At 36.8% G+C, this 22,220-nt stretch overlaps 1 protein-coding gene across 5 annotated transcripts in view; it reads right to left on the reverse strand.

Moving 5' to 3' along the window:
- LOC138700074 (band 4.1-like protein 4) overlaps nucleotides 1–22,220 on the reverse strand; it is a 1,160,862-nt gene that overhangs the window by 75,340 nt on the left and 1,063,302 nt on the right. The window lies entirely within an intron of this gene.

A 22,220-nucleotide genomic window follows, 5' to 3' on the forward strand; every position in this document is an offset into this window, starting at 1 on the left:
TATTCTTCTTCATTCCGGGTAAAATGACATACCACCTACTTGGCTAAAGTAATATACTATGTCATTTTACCCAAGTGCATGTTTCTGACTGGAAATGAGAAGCCATATATTATGGGCGATAGCGATTTGCAAAATTGGTGTCAAATTTGTTTACAATGGCTGATTAGTGATTACTTCTGTGAAATTATGTAATATATAGTGGCATCTCTCTCATTGCTCGACTGAATTTTTCGTAAAGCTAACTGATTTTAAAATAGGTGTGATGGTGATTTCTTTAAAATATATAAAACCCTAAAGTTTCTAAAATAAATATATTTTCAATATTTATATTCACTGAATTTTGTTACTCTGATTTATCCTCTTATGAATGAGCTAGGCTTGGAGAGTGTGAAGTTTACTTGCACCTACTTCACCAAAACTCGCTTTTGTGGAAAACATTGTAAGATAAGTTTGGATTTACAGCTCTATAGTGCACAGAAGTTGGCAACAGTGATTACACGTCATGTTAGCCTTCCCTCGTCACTGCACTCACCGACTCCAGCCACTTGATGTCTCTTTCTTCGGGCCTTTGAAAAATATGATCAGGCCGTTACAAAGTGGCTGAAGAACCATCCTGGATGGGTGATTACACAGTTTCAAATTGCGGACTTATTTTCTGAAGTCCATGGAAAAGCTACAACCATCACCAATGCATTGGGTGGATTTTCTTCAACAGGAATTTGTCCACTCAATTCGGACATATTTCCTGATCACTTATTTAGTCCTGCAGCCCCCACAGACAGACCTCTAACGAATGCAGTCCCTACAGACGGGCCAAAGGGTGCAACACAGAAGAGCAGTTCAACAACAAGAAATGCAAAAGGACATATGATAGAGCCATCACCACTAACTGCACCAGCTGCGGAAGCGTCACAAACGAGGCCTTCAGCTCATGTGACATACCAAGAGATCTCCCCGATTCCCTCTGGCACTAGATCTGTGGCGAGAAGAAAGAGAACACGTGAAGGGTCCCAAATCGAGCATCTCTTTTATTAACCAATTAAAATTAAAGGAAGCTGAAAGAAGAGTTGTAGAAGAAAGGCGTTCAGCAAACAGAGGAAAACACAGCTTCAGTTTGATCTAAGCAATGGGGACCAAGATGAAGAGAGTGACTTCGATGGTGATGTTGAGAACGATGCATCTTGTCTGTACTGCAATGAATTTTACAGCCAATATAAACTAGAAGAAACATGGCTACAGTGCAAGAAATGTTTCTCATGAGCACACAATGAATGTGCAAGTGTATCTAAGAGAACAATTTTTTTTTTGAACTATGAAAAAATTAACTTAAGTGTGTCATTTTACCCTAGTAACTTGGGTAAAATGACATAGTTTGTCTGTTTTCAAACAAACATTTCAGTTAAAGATTGTCAGTATTTTCCACTTTCTGTTGATCTTAATATATGTGTTAATATTGTAGTATCAGTTATATATAATTGGCCAAAGCAAATTTGGTAAGAATACATATTTCTTTCAAGATTTCCTTAAGGTATGTCATTTTAGGCCTAGTTCCCCTAATGTTCCCGGATACAAATCCAACAGACTTTGGAGATTTCTCTGTCCTTTATAGTCTTCAGCGGTGGTCTTACACCAGCTGTTCCAGCCTAAAGAGCACACTGACGACCGACGTTTTATGCATGAAGTCTGCATAACGTGCAGTACCATTGGTTGTCTAATCGGCGCGTAGAGTTAATGGTTAATCCACATACCAGATTTTCCTTTGCCACTATTTGTATGTGTTAAAAATTTAGGTATAGATTAGGAGGCGAGACCTGGCATGTGAGCTGTGCAAAAAGGTAAAAAATGAGCTATCAGAAAGAGGGTTTGTTTCATGATCTAAGAATCTATAGACACGAAAGTCCATCTCACACTAAAACCTATCTTCCCACTCCACACCCATTGATGATACAGCCACGGTACATGGTAAGGTCACAGGACAGGTCTTACCTTCTCTACTGTATCAACGCATAGTTTCGAAAATAATTCATTTTTAGGTATCACTTTTATATTACGAAATTAAAAAAATCAAACAAATAGGTAAAACATACCCCGATTCAGCAATAACTGTATTGCTATAATAGTAACGAAACCACAAGTTTTACTCTGCTCTCTTATTATTTAAATAGCCTATTATTCCAAATTCAGAAAAAAAAAAATGTATTTTATGCCATAACTGTGCGATAGCAGCTGCTAGTGATAAAACTAGAAAATGTTTATAAAAGAGCTCTGAATTGAAACTGAGTCCTTCGCGAAGTCCTGAATCCTACTGAGTACAGGACAGATATCCAATTGTAACTCGTACGAGTGGCCCCTGGCGTAAGCAACTCGCAGCGCATATTCCTTAAGGTCGTTTTTCCTATTTTATATGGAAAGTTACTGACCTTAGCAGAGCATGCTTGACGTGCAATATCTCCTGGATCTATAGCCGTTTGGACACCCATGGGCTACAATGTTTCACGACAGACTTACACCTTGATAATTCGGAACAACGTTAGAGCTGAAGCATTGTACCGCAGATTTGAGACCATCCTTGATCAAATAACCTGATGTGAAAGAATAGCTAGACTGCGTAATTTTACGAGAAGGCTCGTAACTAACATACAAAGTATACCCCGCAAGTTAGATCCTCATTCTGCAACATACACAAATGAAAAATAAAGAAATAAAAGTACTTTTTTTCCTCTTGTACGGAGAAGGAACCCGAAGGCTTACTTTGCAGCCTGAGGCTTATTGTGCTTACCACTCCTATTCTTGTGAATAATTGGGTAGCCGAACGGCCGCGCTCTTGTACAAGTACAGCACGCCACACCGTGAACTTAACCTGGGCTACTATATGGATGATGATGATGATGATTTGTGAATTAATGATGGCGAAATGAGGCAGACGTCCAACGCCGAAAAATTTTAAAGTGAAACTTCTTGGGCAGAGTACGAGTCGAACGCTAGGAAACAAAATTCTGTGACAGACGTTTTAGGAGAGCTTTGCGTGTTGCTTCTATTGGATTGGGTATTTTTCTATTGCCCAAATAGACCTAAAGTTGTTGATTTTTACGGGTTTCCATCAATTTAAACAAATTAATGCATAAATCAATGGACGTGGGGCTGCAGTCGGGCAATGCGTCTTCTCGTCACATTGACGAGAAAGATTTTGCTAGAAAATATGCCGAAATCATGATCTGAATAAACGAGAGCGTGGCGTGAAAGATACAAAGCGTGCACATAAAGCGCCGAAAATTGGGCCAAAAACGAAAAAGAATTGACTGAAAGGAGTGCGAGAATGAAGAACAAGGAAAAATAAATTTTCGAACCTCTCTTCTGCAGTTCAGTTACAAATCAACAACGATTTAGTGAATGTTCCTACACCGCTAACAATCAACGAACTATGAACGAGTCCAATGGCTGATCCAACTGGTGTCAGTGATTTAGAATTAAATCGTAGCTTACCTTAAATCAAAAGTGTTCGTCAAATATTTGAAATTCAATTTATAAATAAATAATTAATCTGGTTTTGAGTGCTTCATTTGTGTTGGGTTGTGGTTAGAAAATGATTTAAATGTTCTCCTACACCAGCATGAATACATTTCCAGCTAAAAAAGCTTCTCTTCTGTCCTGCGTACAGCCAAACCAGGGATAGGCATAACGGAGAGGAGGCAAATGTGATCCACTTCACTCCTTCCACAATATTTTGGACGAGTTTAAATCACATGAACTTGGCTTCTGTTCCGCTTAGGGGTGTACAAAACTAATATGGCATACCATTACATTAAACATTTCAAATCAAGTCAAATATGTAATATAAGCATTCATATGGTCACTATGCCTTAGCACTCATTACAAATAATCTCTTATAAGCTCTAGATCGCCTATACTGTTTGGTCAGGACGAGTCTGTCTATATTAGAATTAATACTATTACTACATCAACGTAAAACAGTTACGAGATTATAGGCTGTTACACGTGTACGCGCAATATTTTTCATGAGGCTCATTTTAGAAAAAAAAAACAATGTTCGCAGATATACGTAGACTCAAAGATTGCCAGCATCTTAGCTGCGAAATTACGTAAGTTAGGAGACTCGTCATTATGTAATAATTCATACAATTCCTTGCTGGTTTTACCTGGCATTTGAAAAAGGGTATTGTTCTCTATGACTCGCCTTTGTATTTAAAATGTGATAAACTGATCGGACTGCATTTTCAACTAGTACTGATTGTGGGTTGACTTTTCCATTAACATAGCCTATTATTCTTGTAGATTATTGAAAACTTCCTCACTATTTCAACCAGCACAACAAATTACATTAAAATAATAAATTGTTTTATCTCATCTATTTCTTTAATATAAACCATTTTTAACAATCCTGTTTAAACTCTTACCTATAAGTTTATGATCGCAAAAATTCTTCTTATATTCAAGATCGAAGTACTGTCTGATACTATGTTTTAATATTAACTGAACAGTTGAGATATTGAACTTTACCTTTATTCACAATAGCAAAATAGTCTTGTTCCCATGTTTCTTGAAGATTAAAACGAAACCTACACTTTATTCTTCATATTCCACCACGTTACAGTGTTTGAGAATAAGGTTCTTAGGAAAATATTTGGGGCTAAGAGGGATGAAGTTACAGGAGAATGGAGAAAGTTACACAATGCAGAACTGCACGCGTGATATTCTTCACTTGACATAATTAGGAACATCAAATCCAGACGTTTGAGATGGGCAGGACATGTAGCATGTATGAGCGAATTCAGAAATGCATATAGAGTTTTAGTTGGGACACCGGAGGGAAAAAGACCTTTGGGGAGGCCGAGACGTAGATGGGAGAATAATTTTAAAATGGATTTTAGGGAGGTAAAATATGTTGATAGAGACTGGATTAATCTTGCACAGGATAGGGACCGATGGCGAGCTTATGTGAGGGTGGTAATGAACCTGCGGATTCCTTAAAAGCCATTTGTAATTAAGTAAGTATGTATTTCACCACTTTACAGACTCCTGATTAGAACGCTATAGTACCGAGTTTAACCTCTGTTTGCTGCACGTACACGCAAACAGAATATTTGTGGAGGGAGAAATGACGGAGTGGTGTATACAGTGTTCGCGCGGGAACATAGTGCCCATCCCTGGCCTACACTCTCATTTATTTGTACCCCAATTCTCACAGTATTTACCGAAGTTCAAATCTTTGTCTCTCTGATGCGAATTATCGTTGAATTAGCTATGACGAGGTCTCTAAGTTCAAGAAGTCAAATGTCACATGACCAGAAAAAATATATACCAGCAAGCTGGAACAATACTTATGTGGTCTATTGATGTTAAATCTGAAAAAAAAAAAAAAACTAATCTATTACGTCACGTCAACCGACCTTATAAAACACAACGGACTTGTCTTAGGGTGTCACGTGAATTATTTGCATGCAGCTTCTATGGTTCAAGTATTATGTTATGTAGCTGCAGTTTCCTGAAATGGTCTTCAAGTGCTTTGTCTTATTTATGCGCATGTGACACAAGTCGCTTGCCTCCTTCCAGACATGCAGTGAATTACTCCGGATAACGACACACCTCATGTAGTGCTGCAGACACCTCCCCCCATGTACATCACGAGAAATGTCTGGTCTAGTCCGTATAAATGAATCAATCTTTTGATCTATTAAACATTAGCGCTTGTCACAACGTTCGTCAGTCATATTTCAATGTTACCAATAACAACAGTATATCGACGAATAAAGCAAAACTTGATTTCTTTCACTTGCAAAGGTTTTTATAATTTATGATATGGATATGTGATAAATCTTTCAGAATACATTTTTCACAGTAACTAATAACGCCTTTACTTCATGTAGGAGTACAATTATATTCAATAAATTGGACTGAATTGTAGAGAATGGAACGTGAGGCAACTACATGCGCACATCTCCTTGCGCGTCAACGTCTCTTCGAGAACTAACAGCCATCCTAAATATATTGTTTTTATTATTCGCCTTCCCCATATTAAAGAGATAGTAGGCTTACAGGCTCTGACTCATCATATTTAGGTTTTCTTCTTTATGGGAAAATAAACGAATACATAGTTAGACTCTAGTGGGTGACTTTGGGACTCCATCGAAGTCAACATTGGATGTCACATTGACGAAGGAGAAACTTGTATGCCCTATATGGGATTCAAATTTACATCCGGGATTCCAATTCAGCGTCAAATCTGATCCTTAGATTTAGCATACCTACACCAAGTTTGCTTCCCAGAACTATAAAAACGGTAAATATCAAATGCTCATGAAATAAGTCAACCTGCTTAATGCTCTTTCAACTTCCTTCAAATAAGAGAATGGGAGACATTTCGAATCTGCCATGTACAAGGGTCACTAAGAAAGTTTTGCAATGCAGGGAAACCGTTGACCAGACACAGCTGCATCATCAGGGATAGAAAGGGGGTTAAAACAGGTCTAGGTGGATTTTAGGTGCGACTTTGCCTGCATTACTTGCTGAGCAGTGAAATTAACACTTGTAAAATGTCAGGAAATTATTTACTACAATTCGCTCTCAGATTGACACTTGATCGGAGCATGGGAAAAATGCCTCCTGTGCTGTGTGAGGCTCTCTACATCGGACAACAATATTATGGTAGTAGAGGAAGTTTAAGGAAATAAATTTTAACTTTGAAGACGATCCTCCTTCTGGACGGCACTCAAAAAATGGCTGAAATATAAATTAATAACTAACCTCCAATCTAAATTTGTCTGGTTATTGACAACGCTCTGTACCTCGAAGTTCAACTTTACTCCACATCAATCTTCTCAACCAGAAAAGCAGATACGATAATCTCGCTTACACAGTATAGTATTCCTTGTGACCCAGAAATGTACAAACTAGAATTATATTAATTAATAAACCTCAGGAAACCTGCCTTTAAAACGTTTAAAAATTGATGTTTTTCTTGCTGAGCAGGTTCTACCATTCTACGATTCCACCTTACCATCCAGACCTAAAACTCATTGAATTAATATGGGATTTAATAAAATAATATGTGGCAAACAATTGGGCTTCACTCTGGACTGTACTATGCGATTGATGGACGGGAAATGTCGATTAATAGCAGAGGACTGATATTCAAAGTATCGGAGAGTTCGACGAATTGAATGAAGAAACTTACAAGACTCAGGAACAATAATTCACTGGCTCCATAACAGATCAGCTGGCAAATGTTGTGGGAGATGATAGTGATATAGATGATGATGATTATAATGACGGTGCCAATGGTGACGGTGAAATTAGAGACGATGGTGATGACATTAGTGGAATTAAGGTTTTGTATTTTTTTATTTTAGTAGGTTATTTTACGACGCGTTATCAACATCTTAGGTTATTTAGCGTCTGAATCAGATGAAGGTGAAAATGCCGGTGAAATGAGTCCGGGGTCTAGCACCGAAAGTTACCCTCAAATTGGGTTGAGGGAAAACCCTGGAAAAAACCTCAACCAGGTAACTTGTCCAAGCTGGAATCGAGCCCGGGCCACCTGGCTTCGCGGCCAGACGCGCTAACCGTTACTCCACAGGTGTGGACTGAGGTTTTGTAGACCCAAAGAAAACATTCAGGGACTGGTGGGTAAAATCAGATGTTATTTATATTTCATTGTTATCGATAAATATATTATGCTAAAAAGAACAGCTGCATTATTATGCATGGATAGTATAACATTGTGCTTCACTCTTTAGGTTCACTACATTGAATGAGAGAGAGGCAAAATCAGGCAACACATTGAATTTCCTTTTGCGCGTGTTTGGTTCAGGCCTTCCCTTCTCAGCTGTACATTTCTACTCTAACCACAAATGTAAGAACAAGCTACCATCTTTGGGCAGTAATTATATTCTTATCCAACAACTTATGCAGGTACTTACTGCACTTTTACAATAAAAACAATATGTGCATATAATATAATAATAATATAAGCCGTAGGTCCTCAGTGGGGCAAGGCCTCCTGCTTGGGCAGGGGTGGCTCGAGTCTTGACCATCAGAAGAGCCGACCTGATGGTCTATATTTACATTCCTATTTTATTGTCCACAATTACACTAGCACTGCTTGTTGCTGCCGCTCAAAGTTGGTTGACTGCGTCTTTCCACAGTGTTCTTTGGCGTCCTATTCTGGTCCACAATCCTCCTACCTGCACTTTAACTCGTCCCCCCATCTGGTTCTCGGTCGTCCACGATTTCTCCAACCAATTCTTGGATCTCACAGTGTCGTCGTGTGTGTCCATGTGGTAGGTTGCATTCTTACCACGTGTCCTCCCTAATTAGCTAGTGTGACCACGTCCTCCATGCCGCTTCTTCGCCGTACTTCTTCGTTTCTGACTCTGTCCTTCAGGATTATTCTGAGTATTTTCCTTCCCATTCTTCTTTCATATCTTCCTAATCTTAACGTCTGTTTCTTGGTGAGTGACCAGGATTGCGCCCCATACAGAAGTACAGGTGCAATGCAGCTGTTGAAGATCTGCCTCTTGTTCTTCAATTTCTGCCTCTTGTCCATTAGGATGAAGGACAGACTCAAAACTTTTTCCATGCTGACGCTATTCGTCTATCAATTTCTTTATCCATGCTTACTTTTTCAGTATATGAAATATCGAGAAAATATCGCGATTCTGATATAGATCGATTTAAATATTTTGACGAAAATATACGTTCTCAGCATCTGTAATACCCAAGAGCAATTTCCTTGGAATGTTATATCAATGCGTACGACATTTCCTCTAATTTATTAAACATTGGCTCATAGTCACTGTCAACGAGTAAATTCATCCCGAGCAATAATTTATTGTAGAATATTTCAGACTCTGGCAAAAATATCATGTAAAAAAGACTTACTCCAATTCGGCTTACTGTTATTGAAGGGGAGCTCTAGGACGTCGCCCTTCCTGCGAAAATTAGCAAAATATATTCTATTTGAACTTGTTCAACAACTCTAATTTGATAATTTCAGTATCCAAGTTACGTTTCTAGAAGTTTAGCATACATAAAGGAGGTTAGACAGTAACGCAGTAATACTTTGACTCAGAGACTCATCGTCCGAACATTTTTCGATCTATGAAATCATGTTTTCATGATAAAGAGTGTAATGCTAACCCCATCCCATCTGCATCTACATTAGCGAACAGACTCAACTCGAGTGAGTCCGTCATGACGAATATTTTGGAGTGATAGTATAAAATTACGGCTTCTTTCTTCAAATGAGTTATTTGAGTATATTTGTCCAAATTCCTTTCGTCCAGAGAGTAAAATATCGAATGTTCTGTATATCTTAAAGAGAGAAAAATTATCCCAAGTCGTATATACCTGTAATAACTAAGATCTTTAAAACATAAGGAGGAGACCAAAACCACCAGATCATGAATATTACCACTCAGTATCTTCCATGTTATTTCAACTGCGTGAACTCGGCATTATGTAGTCAATACCGTTGGTTGAAAATACTTAAATTATTAGTTACATTGCCAATGACCAGTTCAGAAACTGAGAGGCATTTCTCGACATTAAAAGTGATAAATATATTATTTCAGGAACCGCATAAAGGAAGACAGATTATTTACGTTCGGATTCTTTCAACAGAAAACACTATAGTAGCTGAAATTACAGACTTCTATGAACTAGTTATTGACAAGTTCTGTGAGAAGAAACGCCGAATTTAATTCTACGTCGAATAAGCAACATACGGACACGTTCTAATTGTTTTTCATCCAATAAATAGAATACTTATCTTGACGATTTAACTTTTATAGCTAAGCCCCTATATGACTAATATTCACGAGCCGCAAGTGCTTATGATATTTACATTCACCTGAAAGTCTTCACTCCGTGAAAGAGCATATGGTTGTAGTGCTGGTGGTGGTGGTGGTGGTGGTGGTGGTAGTTATGGTGGTGATGAGGACGTTGATGAATTGATGATAGTAATCTACCGGTATGTGGAAAGTCTCAGAGATGAGAGGCACCGGACTTCCCGAAGATACACCGTTCTGTTTATTGTCCAGTAGAGATTCATTGTGGTGTATGAAAAGAGCATTAAAATAATTACACGGCATACATTTATATTTTACTAGAAGAAATGTATGAATATTTATATGCTTGTATGAATATTTATCTAATTTATATGAGAATTTACATTATTCATTGCTGCGGGGAGAGGAAGCAAGGCAAACGAGAACATATTTGCATTTTTAAATGATAGAATTATTTCCCAGTGTCCGAACTATATCGAATCATGTTATTAATGCAAGCAGAGGAAAAATATTTGCAGATTCTCGACGTGGAGTCTTCTAACCTAATGGGAATAAAAGGTGCGATGTAGCTAAATATTTCTTGTATCTTATATAGAGACAGTATTTCATAAATATATAATAGTAATAATAATAATAATAATAATAATAATAATAATAATAATAATAATAATAATAATAATAATAATAATGCTTGTTTCCGGCAACGTAGTTCACCGTTAGAATTAAGACTATTAACTGTAGCATTAGTTCGTAATGATTGTGATACTTACTTATGGCTTTTAAGTAAACCCGGAGGTTTATTGCCGCTCTCACATAAGCCCGCCATCGGTCCCTATCGTGAGCAAGATTAATTCAGTCTCTATCATAGTTATTCCATTAAACCTTTATTAATCAACAAACTTCGCCTACCTAAACGCTCATAAGAAATATTAGCCAAACAAACTAAACCAGAAGAACACAGACCAGTCTGATTAGTTTCCGCTAAACAAGAATTAATCAAACTATTGGTAAAAAAATATATATTCATATATAAATCTGAAAATCATAAAACTTTATTAAATTATATCTACCTACCTTTATGAATTAGATTTATATTATTTGGATGAGTCAATAATACTCAACATATATTTGCATACCTTGTTCCACAAGGAACTTCACCAACTCTTATACCATTTATACGAGTAGTATGTAGCCTATATTGAAATAATCAGAAATATAATTCGACCAATTTTTTGGATAGTTATTAGGATAAAACAATTATTTCATCTTAAACCCTTTATAATTCTTGGAAGGCTCACCAGGCGAGTAATAACGAGCCACACCTTTTATAGGAGGCCTTTGCCCTTCACGGGACATAATGGTTAAATTCATTCATTCATTCATTCATTCCACCCACCTACCCACCGGTCGATCGATCAATCAATCAATCAATCAATCAATCAATCAATCAATCAATCAATCAATCAATCAATCAATCAATCAATCAATCAATCAATCAATCAATCAATCAATCAATCAATCAATCAATCAATCAATCAATCAATCAATCAATCAATCAATCAATCAATCAATCAATCAATCAATCCATTCAATCAATTCTTGGAAATTATTATTATTATTATTATTATTATTATTATTATTATTATTATTATTATTATTATTATGTCTTTGAGCTATAGACATAATAAAAATGTCACGCTTAAAATAATGCCAAATATGTTGAATATTTTAATATAATAATAGCAGTTATTTTATATTATGGTTCCGACTCATTACTCTTAAAATATTTAGGCCATATTTAATAGAAATATTAGAAACAAAAACGCAGTTGGAAATTATACCGAGATGGATAAGAAAGAAATTAGGCATTGAGGAAAGTCATAGCCTAATTTTATTGTATTAAACAAAAAGTAGAGAGTATATAGAAAATCCTGATTAAAAAATTCATTAGTAAGAAACTGCTTGGCGCCCCGTTGTCCAATGGGTCCAGTTTAAATCCTGAGGAGTGAAAATAAAATTTGCGGTGGGGAATATGATTTTGGCAATGTCATGGATTTTATCAATTTATATGTTAGTATTCTACCAATTCCCCATCTTTAACTATCAGAAATAAAAGTACAACCTTAGATGAAAAGAATATTCGATCGTTGAAAAAGTAATCTGACATTTAAAAATGAGAGCAGAACAAGTCATTAATTGTTGAAAAAGAAGAATGAACGCAAGCACGTTTTCACTGCCAGTTCTTTCAGGTTTGGGAATTCCAAAGTTGTACTCAGCAACACGTAAAGCTGCATGTCAGAGTAGAGTCGATAGTAGAGTTTGAAAAATTCGAAACATCACCCCAGGGCTGCTCGCTGTAACTTTAGGAGATGCTGGGCTGCTGCACTGCCAGACCAAACGACTCTTCGGAGTGCAAGAGCGCCGGAATGGCAAACCTCTGACCTCGGAGAACTTTTATAGAACACTCAGGAGAGGGGGCACTTGAATAATAAACAAGTTCAAGTAGAAGCTGAACTCCAAGTATAGTTTTTAATTATGAAGAGTAAGAGCAGTGTACCCAGCTAACCCTTATGCACAGACATGCGGGAATTTGTTGAAATGTAATGCTGCTGTTATGAGTATTAATATATAAATAAAAATATGTCATTACAAGATTGTCTGAATGACTGTAAATCACACCGCGAACTAAAAGAAGCTCTTTCCTATAAAAGTAGGCAACTTTACGACTACAATGAAACCTCTCTAACTGGACACGTATGGTTCAATAAAAAATTGTCCAACCTAACGGAGTGCCCTAGGTAGAGGGAAGTAGACATTTTTTGGCATGCAATGGAAAGGATTATTACTGTACATCAGTAGCGGCTGGTGGTCAAAATAATGTGTGGTACAATTTAAGAGAAATTTAAGAGAAAGAGCAGCCATTAAACAATATATATATATATATATATATACATACAGAATATGTTATCTATAAACAATATATCGGCCTACTGTATACACTTATATATATATATTTATCTTAATTTGAGACTCGCCTAGTGACGAAATATGAAATCCATACGACGTTCCTTCCTAATGCAGAACTTGTCAATTACCCTGGTGTTAAACCCCTCCATCTTGGACATCATACTCTTCTATTGACAGTATTGCAAGAGCAGTGAAACGATCCTGGGACATAGTGTTCCTTAAAAACGTTTTTATGCTTTTCAAGCAAGAAAAACATCTTTCTGGCTCAGCAGTGGTCATTGGTGTTGTAACCAAAATATTTAACAACTTCGTTATTACACAGAATGAATACTGTAAATTGTTTTGAAGTTAAAACCCTTGTTTGATATGGATGAGTAAATTACTTTTACTTTACTTTTTAAGTGATTATTTTTAGGTGTTTATTAGTAATAACAACTTACGCGACAAACAATAGATAGATTACTGTGGATTTCCTGACAACCGTTCATCGCCCAAGACCCGAAAGCAATGAAAGCGGGCGCGCGGAGGATTGTTCGCTCAGTAGTATATAGTAATAGTATAGTATAGTATAGTTTTTTTAGTAGGTTATTTTACGACGCTTTATCAACATCTTTGGTTATTTAGCGTCTGAATGAGACGGTGAAATGAGTCCGGGGTCCAGCACCGAAAGTTACCCAGCATTTGCTCAATTGGGTTGAGGGAAAACCCCGGAAAAAACCTCAACCAGGTAACTTGCCCCGACCGGGAATCGAACCCGGGCCACCTGGTTTCGCGGCCAGACGCGCTGACCGTTACTCCACAAGTGTGGATCAGTATATATAGTATTAGTATGGTATAGTATAGTGTAGTATAGTATAGTAACGTAGTGCAACATATCGTAGTATATTATAAGAAAATGAGTAGTAATGAATAACTATTATTGAAAAATGACAAACCTTTATACATATTATTATTATTATTATTATTATCATTATTATTATTATTATTATTATTATTATTATTATTATTATTGTTGTTGTCTTAAATTCGCTCGAAAGTAATTGTTCTTTTCTGCTTCTATAAATTTAATAATCCTTTGGGCTATGGAGGCTACGATTTTTTTTAACTTTATGCAAGTACTTGGACTTTGCCGGTTTGTGGCTATTATGGCGGAATAATAGGCTACGTATGTGTTATAAGCGGGTGAAAGAATTCATTGTTATTGTCTATATATTTTATTTTAACTACTAAATGCGAAGTTAAGTTGTGAACAAAATTGTTGCACGAGGACTGACAAATATTATGAACATACTATAACAGTCAGTTGGTTTTCAATGTCAAGCACTTGGTAAATAAGATATTGGATCTTCTCAATCGATTTCGACTCATTTAATATACAATTACAATTTATAAACCTCGGCCAACAACAATGGCGTGTATATTTATTCGTAAGAGACTCCACTCATCTCCTATCATGAGTTTATAACAGAATAATTATAATATTATAGATATATTAATTTGTCCTACAGAATTTATCCTAAAATATTAAGAATAATTATAGTTTGAACATGGAAATTTGCCTGTATAGCTTCCTGTTTGCCGTAAAGGAATCATTAATTTATTATACGGGGCTAATAGCTTTATTTCTTCGTGCGATGGAAGTCACACTTTCCGATTATATAATCATATAATTGGTCCTCGATCTTCAATCCGCGTTATCTTAAGTCCAGAAGCAAGCACGGTAGCCTCCAGAGGTCCACACTATCGAAATTTCTGCACTTCTTTAAGCTATATTCAGAGACTGAACCTTCAAACTTCCAATGTGAAGTCAGCGTAATATCACAATATCACGATTATTTGTACTGTACATGGTGTAGTTTATTGATATCTCTGGCAGTTGCAGAGACTTACAAATCCATTTCCATGCAAATACAGTGAAGTCCAGACCTGCACTGTAGACTTAACAGATAATTGACCACTCAAGGCTTCGTGATCTCTCGAGGCAATGTCTTGCTTCAATTTGCATGCATCAGTTTTGTATGTGGCCAACAATAGAGAGATGCAATGTGTATTTACAAATCATTGGACAACCATTACACTCCTCAGCACCACTTCTTGTTCTCTTCTATGACTTAGGTCACTGACTGTATTCGGGAGAAGGCTAGCACACCAATGACGTTTATCTTTTGGATTGTATTTGAAGATTTTCGTTATGTGATCCGAAATCGTCACATTCATGCTATCATCATCATCATCATCATCATCATCATCATCATCATCATCATCATCATCATCATCATCATCATCATCATCATCATCATCAGAAATTAATATCCCGCCCGCAGTCGTAGTTGGTTGTTTTAACTTAATTTAAAGTGCATAAATAACGTCTTAAATGTAATTAATCCCAAAACAGATCAGCATTTGATGGAGAAATAGGGGCCATCAAAATAGCACTATTTCATATCAGCATACCAAGTTCACTAATGCTGTCACACTCTCTGATTCGTAATCAGCAATACAAGCCATACGAAATGAGAAGCCTCCAAAAACAGTTAAAGTTTATGAGTGCAGAAAGTTGTACCGCTTAATGAAAAGGATGAATAAAACCACAGTTCTTCAACGGATCCCTGGTCATTGCGGCATCATAGGAAAAGAGTATGCTGATGCCCTTGCAAAGGATTTTGTGAACTGTAGACCGAAAAATATACTTCCATACAGCCAAATCGACAACCAAGGAAACATTAAAGACTATACGTAACAGCGAGTTCAAAATATGAACAATGGACTGCGACTATCACTATTATACTAACTGGCCAAGGAGCAAAGCTGTTACGGAGTTTAGTCTGTGTACGGTGTATGATTGCCAGACGAAACACCCGCACATTTGTTTAAATAAAATTTAAAGTAGGCCTACTTCTAATTTTTTTAGCTGGTTACTTAACGACACTGTATCCACTGCTGGGTTATTTAGCGTCGATGGAATTCGTGACAGCGAGATGGTATTTGGCGAGATGAGGCCGAGGATTCGTCATAGATTACCTGGCTTCCGCCTTACGATTGGGGAAAACCTCGGAAAAAACCCAACCAGGTAATCAGCCCAAACCGGAATCGAACCCAAGCCTGAGCGTAACTCCGGATCGGCAGGCAAGTGCTTTAACCGACTGAGCTACGCCGGTGGTCACTACTCCTAATTCATTTCTTTAAAGTTACAAGTTTTCAGAACCATAAAATAAAGTTGCAATAGTCAACTATGTCTCATTTAAGGAGTTTCTCTCATCATCCTACTTTGTTTATTGTTTACATCTCCATATCCCACGGATATGCCTGAATTAATTTAACACGAATATTTTATAATATACTGTAAGAGACCCCAAAACTTAAATAATATAAAGTACTTACTGTAATTGTTAAATTATAGTATTTTCTCACGAGTGTATGACATCTTTAAACTTTGTTTCCTCCATACCAAATATCACAAATAATATAATAAGCTAATTTTAATGTCTAACAATCATTATGAAAGCTACTATTACACAAACATTAACGCACTCACGTTATGTTTTAACAGTGCCAACAGTGCCAAGACTATTGCAATAAATATCAACGTATGAAATGTGACACTGAAAAAGTGATTTTATTAATTAAAAATACAGAGAAAGCATTTCAGTAATAATTACGTTATTTAAAACTACATAAAATTAAGTTGAGCGCCTTGCTGTAACACTGGTTGTATATGTAAAATGTGATCCATTCTTGACTACACTTACAGCTCTGGCTTTAAACAGTTTTGTATCTTAATTTTTTTATTTCGGTTACATGTAAAAAATTGGACGTAACACAAATATGAAAAGGGAAGAAGATGCACTGCGTATATTATAAAATCGGAGAAAGTTTACTATAGCAAACAAGAACAAACTGTAAAATACTACAAACCTAAAGACTGTAGAAATTCAGACATTTACTTTATAAAAGATTAATTTGGCAATAATACTTTATAATTATTGTTTAGGGCAGAATATCTTGCCAAGTACATTTTTATACAACAATGATTATAATGGCGATGACAATGACAGAAATGGTGATGACACTGTGTTGCCAGTTCTGCAAAAGTGTCACCACAGATTGCTAACTCACATAGTGTGTAAGACATGATTGAATTTTTTGGAGAATTTAAAAAAATAAATTTTGCCTCTGTAAGTTTGGTTTGTAAGAAAAAATGATGGTCTCGATTACAGTCATTTAATTCTAAGTTTAATATTATTATTAGGCAAGTAAGAGAAATTCATATACATGCAAATCTTAAACTCACCGAGCTTTCTTCAGATACATCACAAGTGTACAATCTGCACACCATGCGTAACAAGACACACATCAATTTCCTGCAAAACTTTCTGTAGCATGTTTGGGTCAAATTCAGCGACGACTGCATGCAGGTCATCCAACGTCGTTGCAAGTGATCGTTCATAAACACGATCATTTATAAAATTCCACATGAAGAAATCACATAAGGTGAGATCTGGTGAACGAGATGGCCAAAGATCTCTCACAGCTGCACGGCCTATCCCTCGCTGTTGTAATCTATCATTGAGATTACTATCGGAACGAACGTTGAAATAGTAATGCGGACGGGCACCATCCAGTTGAAGAAAGAAGATTACACTATCCTCTTCAAGCTGCGGAAGGATCCATTGTTTTCAGCATATCAAGAGACATATAATGCTTACGAATTGATTTTCCATTTGGTGAGTCTATCCAAAATTTGGTCCGAAAATGCCGCTGAAGGCTGACAAAGTTGTTGCAACATAATCAAGCACACAGAAGGTTTTTTGTTCTTCAGTTGCCGCCATTTTCTTTCGTTGCGAGCAACGGAAATAAATCAGGGAACTTAAACTTCAAGAGCTTACCTTTCGAGACACATATCTCAAAATACGATACATTTATTAGATTTCACGCTATAAATTATTGAAATCGAGTCCATCATTTTGAGTTACTCTGTACCAAACATTCACTGTAAACACGACTTTTAAATCTTATCATTCAATCTTGATCTCAAGCTTATTATGCCTGGTCAAGGGAAAATAAAGTCACGTGACCTAACAGCAAGTACTTGTTGTGACAGTTGATTGCATGCTGCCTTGATATGAAACTAACAAGGACGTACTTAATAGGGGCAGACCTATTTAATTCAAAACGGTTTAACATTCCATAATATCTAAAGGAGAGGTAATTTGCATCTAAGAGTGGGTAAAACAAAACAACTTCTGCTATTTGAGTAAAAAAAAAAAATAGTACCTTAACATATTATAGATCAAGGATGTCCAATAATTACCAATGGAAATTTGTATACCTCTGTCAAGGAAGAAAGATTATACAGCAGCACATATTAGAATATTTTCAGTAATAAGAATGTCTTATAATTCGATATAGCAACCTAGGCAGTTCAGTTGGTAGAGCGCTGGATTAATATAACTGCGGACCCGAGTGCAAACCCCGGCGACGGAGAAGCTGTATTTGTAGTGGACAAAGCAAAGGTCGTGAGAGTTTTTCTAGAAGTTCTCCCGTTTTTCCCCAAGACTTTCCATCAATACTCTCCACAATTCCCTGTCTTTATCATGTCTTAAAAGATGGAGTATCTCCTGTGTACGTGACGCCGAATCGGCCGTCCGCCATGACAGGTGTTCCTCGAGATTTATCAAATATTGATAGATGGCAGTGCTGGTGGATTCATAGACTTGCATCACAAGCACCGGAGCCCCCTACGAACTGACGGGCACATGATAACTCATATAGATCTGTAAGCTATGGCAGGCCGCAACTAGAGAAATTGTGTACAGATGTTTTAACGCCGTGCATATTGGCGTGTAGTCATTAAGGGTGCTATTCATAGACATTTCGCAGCACGCGCTACGAGCGTACTAAGCTAGCCCCGGCTATCCACTGGTTACTTGTACAGAATTCAAATCATATCCTATCGCTAACACTGGTTTATGAATATGAAAAACGCTGATCATCCACCGGAAACCCGCGCTAAAAATGTCTATGAATACGGCCCTAAGTCTCTATATAGCCTACTTTTCTGACGATTATAATGAAGAATCTTGTTTTGAGATTGGGGCACCCATTAGGTTGGATTCTGTTTACATCGTATGGTAAGATGATATAATGAACCATTTTGAATCTTGCGTACACTACTTTTAACACTTGAATATAATTAATTGATTACTAGTGGACTTACTCGTGTTAATTATGTAAGATATAATGAATATGGAAATAGGCAGGATTCACGAAGATGAAGGTTATAATGACAGTAAAAGGAGCCCAGGTCAGGAGCCGAAAGTTACTATTTTACTACTTTACTATTAATGGGTTGAGGAAAAACCCTGAAAAGAACCTCATGCAAGCAATTTGTACCAGCAGGATTCGATCCCGGCCCCTAGTTTTGTAGTCAGGCACGCTGATCACTACTCCAAAGGGATGGATTGGTTTACGGATTGAAGACTAAATTTGAATGTGAGCTATGGCGGATGATGGGGCTGGTTTAGCCGCACAGCATAATCGTCACGCAACTCATTGCATCAACGGTGCACAAAAAGCCTATTTCGGCTTAAGTGCTTAAAGATGTTTCATATTCCACCCGATATGCCGTCTATACCTCTATGATTCGATTTAGAATGGTTTGCAATTTTATATTACTTTATCCAATAAAATGTCTTTTATTTTTTGAGTTGCTTATTTTCTAGTTGAACTAAGGCGTAGGTATTGAATATTAAACCAAATTCTTCCATTGATTTAAGAGAATAGCTATGTCGTGTGGAGATATACAAGACAGATGATATATCAAAATCACTTTCCATTTGTTGCAGCATCTCAATAGTTTCCTTATACTGTACTTATTGCAATCAGGAAATGAAGAATGGGAAGTTTACATTAGATTGAAAGAAATAGTGATATACGTTTCATGTTGTATATGTTTGAACAGCGAATCGTCAGCTAACAAGTAGACTGTCGGCTTTCTAGATTGAAGATCAAATTTCGGTGAATCCACAAGTAATTATTATGATAGGTAAAGACGGTGTAGAGATAGTTATTCTCGAGGTACTCTGGTCTACACTGAAAGTTTCTGCAAGATGATATGTGTGGCAACAAATTATTTCCAATTTCGGCTTTATTGCTTCAAATCTTATGCACTTTTCCATTCGATGGAATTAGCCATCAAAGCACTGCACCCACTTTTTCTGGAGACATTTCATACTCCAGGTCGTTGAAGGTCTTAATTGCAGAATCAGCGGTGTTAAAGGACATATTTTATCCTTGATTATTTGGAACAAGAAGGCGCATGGTTCAAGATTAGGACTGTGGGGAGAATGAGGAACTAATTTCACATCTGGAGTATCCAAGAAGTGTAACTACTGGCTCTCTCGACCAGCCTCCGTGGAATGTAGTTAAGCGACGTTGGATGGCTTCTGCAACGAGCACCCGAGGCGGATCTACTCGGGGGAGGAGTTTCGCCTCGGACCGACAGGGGGTCTTGGGAGAAGTTGCCGAAGCAGGAATGGTATATGGATTTCTGTCGGCTGTAGGGAGTTATGTGGTTGGGTTGATGCGCGTAGGGGATCTGTGGCACGCAACTCATTCCATATCGAGGGTTAGCGCAATAGATCTCAACAGGTCGCAGTGCCGGGCCATCCGTGCTCCCCTCAGTTAAATTTCATTCCAATTCCATTTCAACCAAAAGTGTGGAAAGATGTATTATCATGAATGGAGGATGATACGGTTTCCAGATCGTTCTGTACGCACATTTTCCAAGACTATCAGTAAAAGTATTGTCGATATAGATCCATTAATTTGATAGATTATTAACTTAAATTAAATTAAATTAAAATTAAATGAACTTAACTAGAAACGTAATATATATTTTTTGGATTTGAAACTGAATTACACTTAATATCGAACAAAAGAGAATCGAGTTTATTTCAGAATATAAAATCATTGATGAAAAAATAAACGAAGATGAATTTTATTGTAAAATAATTAAATACATCACAAACGGAGGGTCTAAATATATGTAATGTGAAATCGACACATACTTGGTAACGGAGACTCAGAAAATTAAACGAAAGTTAAATAAAAGATTTCCTTCATCGAGATATAATGTACAAAAACTTCTCAACTCTGAGTTTAAAATATATAGAGTTGTACATCGTTGTGGCATACTTGGAGTCATGTAATTCAGCGCCAATTGCAGGGATCCTTCCTAGTCTTAGTCCGTGGTACGTACTCTGTATAAATTCCATGAAATTGGGCTCATAGAAATTCGTATCACGAATCAATCTTCACTTGCTCACTGCGCGGTTATATAGGATTTTTCGCAGCAAATTTCACTTTGAATCGACAGGACTTGATCCCGGTTTTCCGGCAAGAAAAGTCGATTTTCTAGTAATTGGGACAGCCAAAAGTATTTAATTGGCAACTTCTCTTACTTTATTACCGAGATATACGGAAATTTTATTATGAATGCTGAAATAATGTAAAGTGTTTCTTTGAGCATGCTTTGGACAGCCATAATTAAAAACAAATGAGTTACGGTGGCATATCATTTTATGGCAACAGTAGTTGTATCGCTAGTAAATATTTGAACTCATGATATGTCCTACTTTGCATGCACTACGAGTTCGAAGCATGGCTATAATACACCACTATTACATCTATGCAATTATTTTGAAATGTTTAATTTCAGTGTACAAGAGGACGATGGTTACACAGTGAATTTTTTTAATGAATTATGTAATTTTGTATCATTCAAAAGTAAGAGGAGTGGATCTCGAGAAGAATAATATTTTTCTAAAAGTCTGTTACAAGCAGATTCTTCTATTACTATCACCATAATCACATCCACTACCACCGCTGCTGCTTCTCTCTGCTTCCAATACTAGAAGACCAGAACAGACAACAACCGACGAATTGTAAACAAGGTAATGTAATACACTCGTAGTTTCCATCCGTTTGAATCGCTGTCAAGCTCTGTCCATAAAATATTTGCATTCACAGCGCATGTATTTAAACAAAATCTATATAAATAATTTGAACTGGTAATGGAAATTACGGGAAAACGGCTGAACGGATTGTAATGAATAATGAAAGCTTGGCATTCAAGGATTAGCGGAAAAATAGTGATTTTCAGTGAAATGTCAAATTTCCTACATAATTTTCCTATTTTCCAAAATTCATGTCGTAAGTTTTGAGAACTAATGGCTTTTCAGGAAAAGACAAAAACACACTACAATAAACGTTATACCACAGTCTAGTATATAGTTACGAAGCTTGAGTTGTGAGGGTGCTAGGAACAATAGACTGTGCCGGACTATTTCGCATTGTCTGTAATGAGGCGATATTAGCGATTCTAGTGGTTAGCAATTATCTATGGATGTATATTTACTACGTAATTGAGCTTCGTGAATGTATATA

This window comes from Periplaneta americana, chromosome 5, assembly GCF_040183065.1.
Source record: "Periplaneta americana isolate PAMFEO1 chromosome 5, P.americana_PAMFEO1_priV1, whole genome shotgun sequence".
Taxonomy (NCBI): Eukaryota; Metazoa; Arthropoda; class Insecta; order Blattodea; family Blattidae; genus Periplaneta; species Periplaneta americana.